Genomic DNA, 11760 nt, shown 5'->3' with positions numbered 1-11760 from the left:
AACTCATTAATAGATGTAATGCGCTTAACAAGCGTCCGTTCTTAGAAAAACTCCGACGTGTTGCAGTGTTACCCCTCTAGGCTTGAGTGCGGGAAGAGTGCGGGAGGGTTTGCAGATCTGAATACGCTGGTGGCGCTGCGCCTGTCAATCAGGAAAAGCTTAGCCTGATTTGCTGTGGCGTAATTTGTAAACTTATATCAGGCGTGAATAAAGCCTTACTTAAAACAAAGACAGGTCGTTACTGTAGTGTGGTGCAGTAGTTCTGAGACAAATAAGATTCAACAAAAGCGACTGAAGTTGTTACTCAAATTACTACGCTGCACGTAATGTACGAAAAATTATCAACTAAGGAGGAACGTACTATTTCATGAGATATATCAATTTAACTATTATAAAAAAGTATCTAAAGCTTTTCTCAAGTATTTTCAGTTAACTTAGCGAATGAGCATTGTTTATTGTAATTATTGTTATATTATTCTAATTATTGTTTATAAGACATTCAATAGATTTTTTAGGGTTTAGTTTTATTTAATTTAAAGTTTGTTTGAGCGAATATTTTACATTAATATGGCAGGGATATTAGTTATAGTGTTTAGCATTAAGAAGCAAATACAATTAGGTAGGCAGCAGCTTGGCTCTGCCCCTGGCATTGCTGAAGTCCATGGGCGACGGTAACCACTCACCATCAGGTGGGCCGTATGCTCGTCTGCATACAAGGGCAATAAAAAAAAAAGAAACAATTACGTCCCGTTGTCGAAGCTAGTGAAAAGTCACTAATTATTCGTTTCGAGACAAACTAAACTAAAACAAAGTTATTTAGTGCCGACAAATAAAATAAAAAAGCTCTGTCGCTTATGACTTGCGAAAAAAAAGCTCCGGCAATACATTGATCCATTGTTATTTCAAGCTTGTCTATTTGCCTGTGACACGATGAATTATTGATGCCTAGGATACATACGTGATCTATCCCATCCTACAGACCTTTACAACAGATTATTGAGTCTCAGGCGATTTTGCTCCTTATCCCATGCATATTAGTTTTACAAAAAAAAATTGACAGATGTGTGTTGAATTTAATTCTTATGAGTATTTATATCTCGTAGATAGTTATTACGGTCTCAACGATCGAACTGAGAAATAGAACGGTTGAATTAATTAGGACGGTGTTAATGAATAAGTTTGTTGCAGTAATTTTATTTAAATTTTTGCGAAATTAATGAATATTGTCAATGGCTGGGAAAAAAATGAAAACCTATCTGTTGTGCTGATTGCCTCTGTGCTATCGTCGTGGCCTAAAGGATAAGACGTCCAGTGCATTCGTATCTTGCGATGCACCGGTGTTCGAATCCCGCTGGCACGTGTACCAATTTTTCTAATGAAATATGTACGTACTTAACAAATGTTCACGATTGACTTCCACGGTGAAAGAATAACACCATGTAATAAAAATCAAACCTGCAACATTATATTTTGCATAATTACTGATGGTAGGGCGTCTTGTGAGTCCATACGGGAAGGTACCACCACCCTGCCTATTTCTGCCGTGAAACAGTAATGCATTTCGGTTTGAAGGGTGAGGCAGCCGTTGTACTGTTAAAACTGAGACCTCAGAACTCATATCTCAAGGTGGGTGGCGGAATTTCCGTTGTGGATGTCTATGGGCTCCGGTGTCCACTTAACACGAAATGGGTCGTGAACTCGTCCACCCACCTAATCAAAAAATAAAAAAGTCATGAATTAGAACTTTGTATGTTTAAAATTATTAAAGATTTTATAAATTTCGTAAACACTAGATCAGATAACGTGATTAAACACATTTTAACTGTCAAAGTAAAACGAGGATACAATTTTAAAATAAATATACTCGTCGAACTCGGCAAAGAGTTCGACGTGCAACCTAACCTAAACATCAGCCCACTGAGTTTCTCGACGCATCTTCTCAGCGGGTCGCGATTCCGATCCCGTAGTAGATTCATTCGTGAAGCAGCTACTCTTGAGCTGTTAGGTTTTGGAGGTACTCGGGTAGTTGTTAGCAAATCCCACTCCTCCTGGCCACCAGTAATCCCACAATCATATATAATAACGAATAAATCCATGAAGAATAATGTTTTTGTTTTTCTGTAAAACTTTTTAACTGACATAATTATTATTTTATATTCAATAACACGCTACATAATTCTGAGCTCGAATGGTATATACTACAATGCTGTTGCTAAATTCGCGATACGCGATTATAGTCTAAAATATTGTCCACCACGTCAATGTGCAGTTGTCATCTGGTAACAAGCCATATAAACCTCGATGTATGTGCCTTAAGATGAAAGAAACTGAAAGGAAGGAAGGAATTAAGGCCCACGTATAACACAGTAACGCGAAACTTACGCTTTGTACCGTATGCGGAGTGCTCTGAGTTTATTATTGTTTGAGTACCAGCTAGAATCACTGCGATCAGTGCGTTTTTCCAAATATTTTTTTGCCGCGTACCAACCAGCTCTTGAACAAACTCTCCTCCGCGATGCTTCCTCAGTGCTATAACAATCTTTCTTTTAGTCGCCTTTAACGACAGGCATGAATAGAGATGACGTCGTTCTAGATCACTACTTCTAACGTGAAAAGTCCAATAATAAAACATTCCAACTCTGAAAAATATCGGAAAAAGCTATTGTACATTTTGATACTGACGAAAAATGCTTTAAAAAGGAATTGCCCTTAATATTTATGCTTCAGTGCATTTTTAACTCCAATATTTATTCAATAGAACAGTCCTGTTGTATTTCTCATGGATTACACGTAGCAAAAAGTAAAGTAGGATAGAAAGCCTCGCTTTGTGATTCTAATGGAGAAAATTGCGTTCTGGTTTATTGCGAGTCCGGCTCTCGATTCTAGATCATGCGCAATTTGGAGGTAATTAATGTAAATGAAAAGACAAAGACAGTCAATTTCTTCGTAGGTATTTACTGTGGGAAACTGTGTGTATATGATTTTGGAACGAAGTTCCTTATGGAAAAAAACGTCCGTAACGTAAGATTTTTATTAGTAATGCCCACAGTATACGACTTAACTTTGTAATAACGTACAAATTAGTAATGCACACAGTGTACGACTTCACTTTGTAATAACGTACAAAAATAACATATTTTTTTATCATTCATTGACCACGATATCAGAGCGTTCGTTTGCGCAATACACTAACTCTTATGCAAACAACAGTGAGTGAAGTGTGCCACAATAAGTTCGCACGTTAAGTACCGAATGACCGTGGGTTGTTGCGACCACCCAACTTGAAACACTTCCGCCCGTCCGTGCCGTACTTCGTACCAGAACACATGACAGTTTTGTTGCAGAAATAGTTAGGACGATAGTAGGTACCTTCAGATGTCCACCCATGATATGACAAGTCAGGTCAGGCAATGACTCAGGCATTCACGATTGCCACGGCATCTTTTTATGATCGAGCGATTACTGGTGGCTCAGACGCCTTTCCAGTATCACCAGATCAAGAGGGCGAGCAAATGCAAAACCAGAAGAGGTGAGATTTGCTAACAACTGTCCGATCCATGGCATCGGTATGCAGTATTCACTTAAAGAGATACATAAAACTACAATAATATTCCTCGACATAAATTCTAGTTTACCAGGAAACTTTAAGTTACAAAACTGAGCAACAATTAAAAACGCGTCAATTAACATTTGAGAACAAATTGTACTTTGAGAATTCCAATTTATTTAACCAACTGAAAACAAAATTAATCCTGACGTAACACCGAATTGTAAAGTCAAAACACCAATACGGTTACACGGAGAATTTCAACGGAAAACCAATTAACTAAACAACGAAAACAATCTAGGTTCGTTACTGCATAATACATACATACGCCAGGTCTGAGTGTATTCACATTAGCGCGGCTCGTTAGCGGAAAACAAATTAATAAATTATACCTCATTAAGTCTTCCCGATCACACGTCGCGTGGGAAAATTTGCAATTGACGACATATTTATTTAGCGCTTTAAACATGTCAGATGCAAGTGCTGTTTATACAAATGTAATTCCGTGTGTCGTTTCAAAGTCAATGTGTAAAATCTTTGGAAAAAGTCACCAAGTAAAAATTTTTATGGCAAAATTTATCTTCTTTTATCAGACGCGTTAAGGGTTTTTTTTAATTTTTTTTTATTGCTTAGATGGCATGACGAGCTCACAGCCCACCTGGTGTTAAGTGGTTACTGGAGCCCATAGACATCCACAACGTAAATGCGCCACCCACCTTGAGATATAAGTTTTAAGGTCTCAAGTATAGTTACAACGGCTGCCCCACTCTTCAAACCGAAACGTATTACTGCTTCACGGCAGAAATAGGCAGAGTGGCGGTACCCACCCGCGCGGACTCACAAGAGGTCCTACCACCAGTAATTACGCAAATTATAATTTTGCGGGTTTCATTTTTATTACACGATGTTGTTCCTTCACCGTGGAAGTCAATCGTGAACATTTGTTGAGTACATATTTCATTAGAAAAATTGGTACCCGCCATTGATTCGAACACCGGTGCATCGCTCAACACGAATGCACCGGACGTCTTATCCGTTAGGCCACGATGATGGTAATATTAGTCTTCAGATACATGAATTAACAAGATTCAACGGTGCGTTATACCAATTTAGGTATTCACAAAATTAGCGAAATTCAATATTAGTTAGTATCACAAAATATCTAGTGATTTTAATACTAACCTCACAGAACGTCCAAAAAGTGACAATAATTCTCATGCTCACTTGTACTCCTCGGAGTCTATTTAAAAAACAAACAAGAAAACACCTAAGCCATTAACTTGGGACATTTGTTTGAGCGAGGGCCGCTTATAAAGTGGGTGAAGAACATAAAATCACTAAAAAATTGCGTTCGCATGTTCGTTTGACAGATATTTATTGCTGGAAACACTTTGAGATTATTAAAAACCTTAAAAATGATGCAACAAAAACAAATTTTATAGGATTATTCGACCGCTCTCAAAGGTTCGAGGTCCCGGATTTACGTGCTTGCGCTAAATGTATTTGACGTGAGAAAAATTGCTTAGATAGATGGACGAGCTCACAGCCCACCTGGTGTTAAGTGGTTACTGGAGCCCATAGACATCTACAACGTAAATGCGCCACCCACCTCGAGATATAAGTTCTAAGGTATAACGGCTACCCCACCATTCGAACCGAAACGCATTACTGCTTCACGGCGGAAATAGGCGGGGTGGTGGTACCTACCCGTGCGGACTCACAAGAGGTCTTACCACCAGTGATTACGCAAATTATAATTTTGCGGGTTTGGTTTTTATTACACGATGTTACTCCTTCACCGTGGAAGTCAATCGTGAACATTTGTTGAGTACGTATTTCATTAGAAAAATTGGTACCCGCTTGCGAGATTCGAACACCGGTGCCTCGCTACATACGTATGCACCGGACGTCTTAACCTTTAGACCACGACGACTTAACACAATTACTAAATAACACAATTTTTTTGGCATAAACTCGAAAATATTTACCTGAAATTATAAACTATTATCCACATCTAGTTATTGTTTTTGAATATGGAGGGACTTTTGTTTGTTATTTTACATTAGATAGTTAATCATTTCATTAGTTAACATAAATGAAAAAAAAAATAGATGTGGATAACCCTTAATACCTGCTAGGCCGTGCGCTATCCATTTAAATTAATAAAAATAAATGCGATTTGGAAACAAAAAACACAACGACATGACTTTATGAAAATCGGTAGTGTAGAGCAATCTAATTAAAATAGTAATAAATCTTACGTATATCAGTGCGACTAAATTTCACCATAATATGAACCACAATAAAGATAACATAAATTTTAAAACATAAATCGAAAGCAATAAAGATTAATAAAATCCGATAAACATCGAGCATGCCAGAACTAAACGCATTAACTCAAATAGCGTCAGATAAAAATGCATTATAATTCATTTTACGACTGGAACTGTAGTATCTATGATAAATATTCATGCAAATATCCACACATCCTGGATTCTGTTTAAAAAGGAAAATATCAACGCGGTCAGATTACATCAAAACAATGGACACTTATAGATTAAGTGTCGACACCATTGTTATAAACCTGTCCATTCGCGATACGTGCAATTTAAAACAAATTCAAAAGAATTATGAACTCTATGCGGACGACGTATAATTATAGTAACCCGTGTCCTACTATATAATTTTTTTTTTAAATTCAGTCTTTATTTTTTTGGTAAATTGTACCCATTAAGTCGCGTTTGAGTGAACTGTTTTATCAACTCATCTAAATAACTCAAATAGGTTCTTATTATTAAAAGAAAAAGAGTATTTTTGACTTTTTGTTTTGTAAGAATGCTTGTAGAATCTTAATCGCTTGAGTTAATATTCGATGGATTCAGTACTTAGTTTTTTAGAATTTTATTTAAGGTCTGGTGCATATATGCTATCTGGTGGCATACAGGTAACCTTTCTATAGCACGGTATTTTACAACACGCTTCCACTCTAAAAAGAAAAGATAAAATCCCCAAAAACCTTAGCTCTTATAATAACATGGTAATTCTACAACACGATAACGAGATTTTTATTTAAAATTATTAAAAAAAAACCATATTATCCATTATGAACACTGGTTACTTGTGGTAGGACCTCTTGTGAGTCCGTATGGGTAGGCACCACCACACTGCTTATTTTTGCCGTGAAGCAGTAATGCGTTTCGATTTGAAGGGTGGGGCAGCCGTTGTAACTATACTGAGAACTTAGAATTCATATCTCAAGGTGAGTGGCGGCATTTAGATTGTAGATGTCTATGGGCTCCGGTAACCACTTAACACCAGGTGGGCTGTGAGCTCGTCCACCCACCTTAGCAATAAAAAAATAAAAACAAACAATTTATGGGAATAATCGAAATTTTACTACTTATTTGCATGTATGATAAGTAAAAAATACATAGAGGCGTATTTGAGATGTTTCATTTAAAAAATATATTTTTGATTTGATTTTATCCTTGTTGACTTAGGAACAGATCTACCGTTTTATAGGAAGGCTAACTGTATCTAGTTGAGTATCTGAAAATATGTTTAAATCTGTTATATTTAATTAATTTGCTTCAACCTAGGTTCACGGCAACTATATTACTATATAAGACGAAGGTTCGAGAACTGTTTCTCAGAGAGTTAGCAGAGTCATCCAATTGATAATATTTGTTTATATATGTATATATTTATGATATGTATATGTATATATTTATGTATATGTATTTATTTAAGTACGAATATTTGTATCAATAAATATTATGTATGTTATATATACACATATGTTTAAGTAATATCACCTTCACACTACACCTACCAAGCTTCATCTCTGCACTCCCCTAAGGTAGACTGTTAGAGAATGCCTATGGCATTAAGTCCGCCTTTATACTTTCTAGTATAAGAAATTATAAATAAATAAAAAATAAAAAATAAAATATTATTTTGAGGCTATCAGGAGTTGATAGGCAGCCCTTTGTCTGTACCTACAGTATTGCTGAAGACGATGAGAAACCACTTACAATGAGGTGGGCTGTTCGCTCGTCTATCTTCTATTGCAATAATGAATTAAATTTAGCCTAACCCCCTTGATTTCTAAATACATAAAAAGTCTACAATATGACACACGCTATTACATTTTACAGAAACGGAAGTAACATATATACTGTATAGTTAATATAACGCGCAATTTGCCTCTTACTCATATAAATAGAAATAGCTTCCTTGGCCACCTAGAAACGAACAAAACAAAGGAAAGCAATGCAAATGACATGAACGTATTCGAGCAAAATATCATAATTACAAATAATTAGGCTTCAGTTATGCCGCACCTAACGTCGTATAATGATAGCCACAGCATACTAAGTGGATTATCATCAAAGCACAAGCGATACCTTTATTCGTGTTAATCGAAATGAACCGATATTGAAAACAATTGACAGGGTAGCGCACGACTTGACAGTTTTTTTTGTAATAGAGATGCACCGTCGGGCTTGTGTCGATATCGATTATTTCTAGTCATTCGTTTCCAAAAATATAGTGCTGTAATTTTCGATTAATTAAATTAAGATTAATTTAATAAATTGAAAATTAGTAATACAAACTAAAATATCTTACAATAAACTTTACCATCAGCACTCTAAATAGGCATAATCAAGAAAATTAGCAATACAATATTAAAATTACTAGCATAACGAACTGTGACAAAGAAGTAGTAGTTGCTAACCTAAGATAGCTGCGATTACTGAACCATATATTTTAATAATAGCCGAAAAGATTATTTCCGTAAGAACTTCTTATTTAATAAACACTTACAATTACTAAAAACTACCAAGTTAACTAACTTGTTGCACTAGATTTTTTTTATTGCCTTTGTAGGCAGACGAGCATACGGCACACCTGATGGTAAGTGGTCACCGTCGCTCATGGACGTCAGCAATGCCAGGGGCAGAGCCAAGCCGCTGCCTACCATAGGTATCATAGAGATGAAGAAATCCGGCAAAAATCCGAATCGCACTATACGATAATATATAAGATAAGAAAGATAATATATAAGATTGCGTTTATTCGAATGTCGAACAACAACATTTGGATATTAAGTCAAACGAACATAGACACACGCTCCATGAAAGATCTCTTCCTTATCGTTAACATACTAAAAATCAGGAAGAGAAATCTATCGATAAAACATTTCCTAGTCCTAGTCTCATCTCTAGTCCGACATACACACGCACGATTTTCATGTAGCTTGCCACGTGTTCGGCGCATATACACGACTTCAGTTAACAATCTGAATTAAAATTACGAAAATAATACGATTCTTCGTTTTACCCTTTCTAATTCTAATTGTGTTGACGCACGCATTATCAACACGTGCCGGTTTGCCTTCTTGAATGTAAATTGACTTTAATTTTTTTGTTACCGATTAAAATACAAATGGATGCGGCCAGATCTGTGTTTGGTATTGTTTTTAGTAGTCGTTAAGAATATGCGAGCACAACGGTTCTTTGATCAGCTAGTTTGAAAACGTTTTTTTTTTCGATGAGCCAAAAACACCAGTTTCTATACTTGCTAACTTTATGATTCAATTCAAGATTTTTGCGTCGTCTTTAAAAATACAATATTTCATTTCAGAAATCTGTCCGTTTTAAGGAATTATAATATATAATTTGACTTTATTCGCAATACATATTTTTCAGCTCATATTTATATTATATTTTTGAACGTGATACATGTGAAAATTTGGTAGGTAATGCGTGCGAAACGGTTATGAATTCCAATTTGAAAATTTGAACACTGCTTCAATATAATATCTCCAATACGGTTCTTGAATCCAACGTGGCTGTCAATACTCACATTGACATATTTATGGACTTTTTTATTTTTTATTGCTTAGATGGTTGGACGAGCTCACAGCCCACCTGGTGTAAAGTGGTTACTGGAGCCCATAGACATCTACAACGTAAATGCGCCACCCATCTTGAGATATAAGTTCTAAGATCTCAAGTATAGTCACAACGGCTGCCCCACCTTTCAAACCGAAACGCATTACTGCTTCACGGCAGAAATAAACTGCTTAACTGCTTAATACTCCCCTAACTGCTTAATAACAAATCAAAATATAGAGTAACAGAAAAAAATCACCCAAAATTGAAACAGGATACATAATTCAAAAGAAAAAACAAAAATCCTTCAAAGTTTAATGCTCAAGTAGATTTAGTAAAAGATAAATCTTAAATGGTCCTAACTGTCATAATTTTGCTTTCCTCGGGTTTTACGAAGCATTGTCTAGTCGAGGTCGTGGGAACGTCAGGTGGAGTCTCAACTATCTTATCTCATTCGCAATAAACTAAAATTTTCACTCGGATGTGGTTCTGACGCGGATTGCCATTGTAATTTTCATGTGTCCAATCTAGTTCTTTGAAACGTGCAAGATGTAAATAATTTATTTTGAACTCCGAAAATCTTACATACTATTCGTCTGGCTTCGGTAGGCAGCGGCTTGGCTCTGCCACTGGCATCGCTGAAGTCCATGGGCGACGGTAACCATTAACCCTCAGATGGGCCGTATGCTCGTCTGCCTACAAGGGCAAAGACTTCGGTTTCTGGAGACCACTTAACACCAAGCGGGTTTTATTATCACCGTATAAGGCACTTCGAGACACGTTCTCAAATTGTATCGTGTAGAGTACCTAGTCAGGTCATAAGTATTGTCACACAGTAAAAACTTTTCTTTTAAAATGCTGGCCACAAAAAAGTTTGTTGAATTCGAATTTGGAATTGTTCATGAAAATAAAAATGTATACTTTTAGAATTTTACTCATTTTTAAATATGGAGTGGACGCTTAAAGAAGACCGTGTTGCAGTTATTGCGTTGCATCGTTGCGGTTACGCGCCAATTAAAATTTTTAACATACTGAAAAATTTGAATATAACCAAAAGATTCGTTTATCGTACCATCAAACGATACAATGAAGACTCTAGTATAGATGACAGGTCAAGAAGTGGTCGCCCTCGGTCTGTTAGGACTCCAGCAGTGATAAAAGCTGTGAAGGCGCGAATTCAAAGAAATCCCAAACGTAAGCAGAAACTGTTGGCCCTTCAGATGGGGTTAAGCAGAACCACGGTGAAAAGGGTGTTAAATGAAGACTTAGGGCTTCGGGCATATCGAAGAAAAACAGGACATCGTTTGAATGCTCGTCTAATGGACCTGAGACTGAAGAGATGCCGCGCTTTGTTGAAGCGGTACGCGGGAAAAAAATATCGGGAAATTCTTTTTTCGGATGAAAAAATTTTTACCGTAGAAGAGAGCTACAACAAACAAAATGATAAGGTGTACGCACACAGTAGTGAAGAAGCAAGCAACCGTATTCCGCGTGTCCAACGAGGTCATTTTCCATCCTCGCTCATGGTATAGTTGGGAGTTTCTTATTGGGGCTTAACAGAGGTACATTTTTGTGAGAAAGGTGTAAAAACGAATGCAGTTGTGTATCAAAATACAGTCCTGACGAACCTTGTGGAACCTGTTTCTCATACCATGTTCAATAACAGGCACTGGGTATTCCAACAAGATTCGGCGCCAGCTCATAGAGCGAAGAGCACACAAGACTGGCTGGCGGCGCGTGAAATCGACTTCATCCGGCACGAAGACTGGCCCTCCTCCAGTCCAGATTTGAATCCGTTAGATTACAAGATATGGCAACACTTGGAGGAAAAGGCGTGCTCAAAGCCTCATCCCAATTTGGAGTCACTCAAGACATCCTTGATTATGGCAGCCGCCGATATTGACATGGACCTCGTTCGTGCTGCGATAGACGACTGGCCGCGCAGATTGAAGGCCTGTATTCAAAATCACGGAGGTCATTTTGAATAAGCTTTAGTGTCATAAGAATCTATGTTTTGTTAAGTTCATTTTGGTATATGAATGGTTACATAATGAATAAACTTGTTTCAATTATTTTACATTAAACATGTGACAGAATTTATGACCTGACTAGGTATATTGCGCGAATTTATATATTCTTCGAACTATATATTTATATTAAACAATACAACATTTTCTTCTTTATGACGCCGCGTTAGTTGGTACTTGTTGATAGGAAAGGTTGACTTGAATTTTTGAAAAAGATTGTACATACGCTGATCATTTCGACTGGTCTAAGGCATTAATCGAGGTCAAACCGGTCACTTTCTCTTTACCA

The sequence above is a fragment of the Bombyx mori genome, chromosome 7 (genome assembly GCF_030269925.1).
Source record: "Bombyx mori chromosome 7, ASM3026992v2".
NCBI classification, from domain to species: Eukaryota; Metazoa; Arthropoda; class Insecta; order Lepidoptera; family Bombycidae; genus Bombyx; species Bombyx mori.
Note: the sequence above shows the minus strand (reverse complement) of the source record.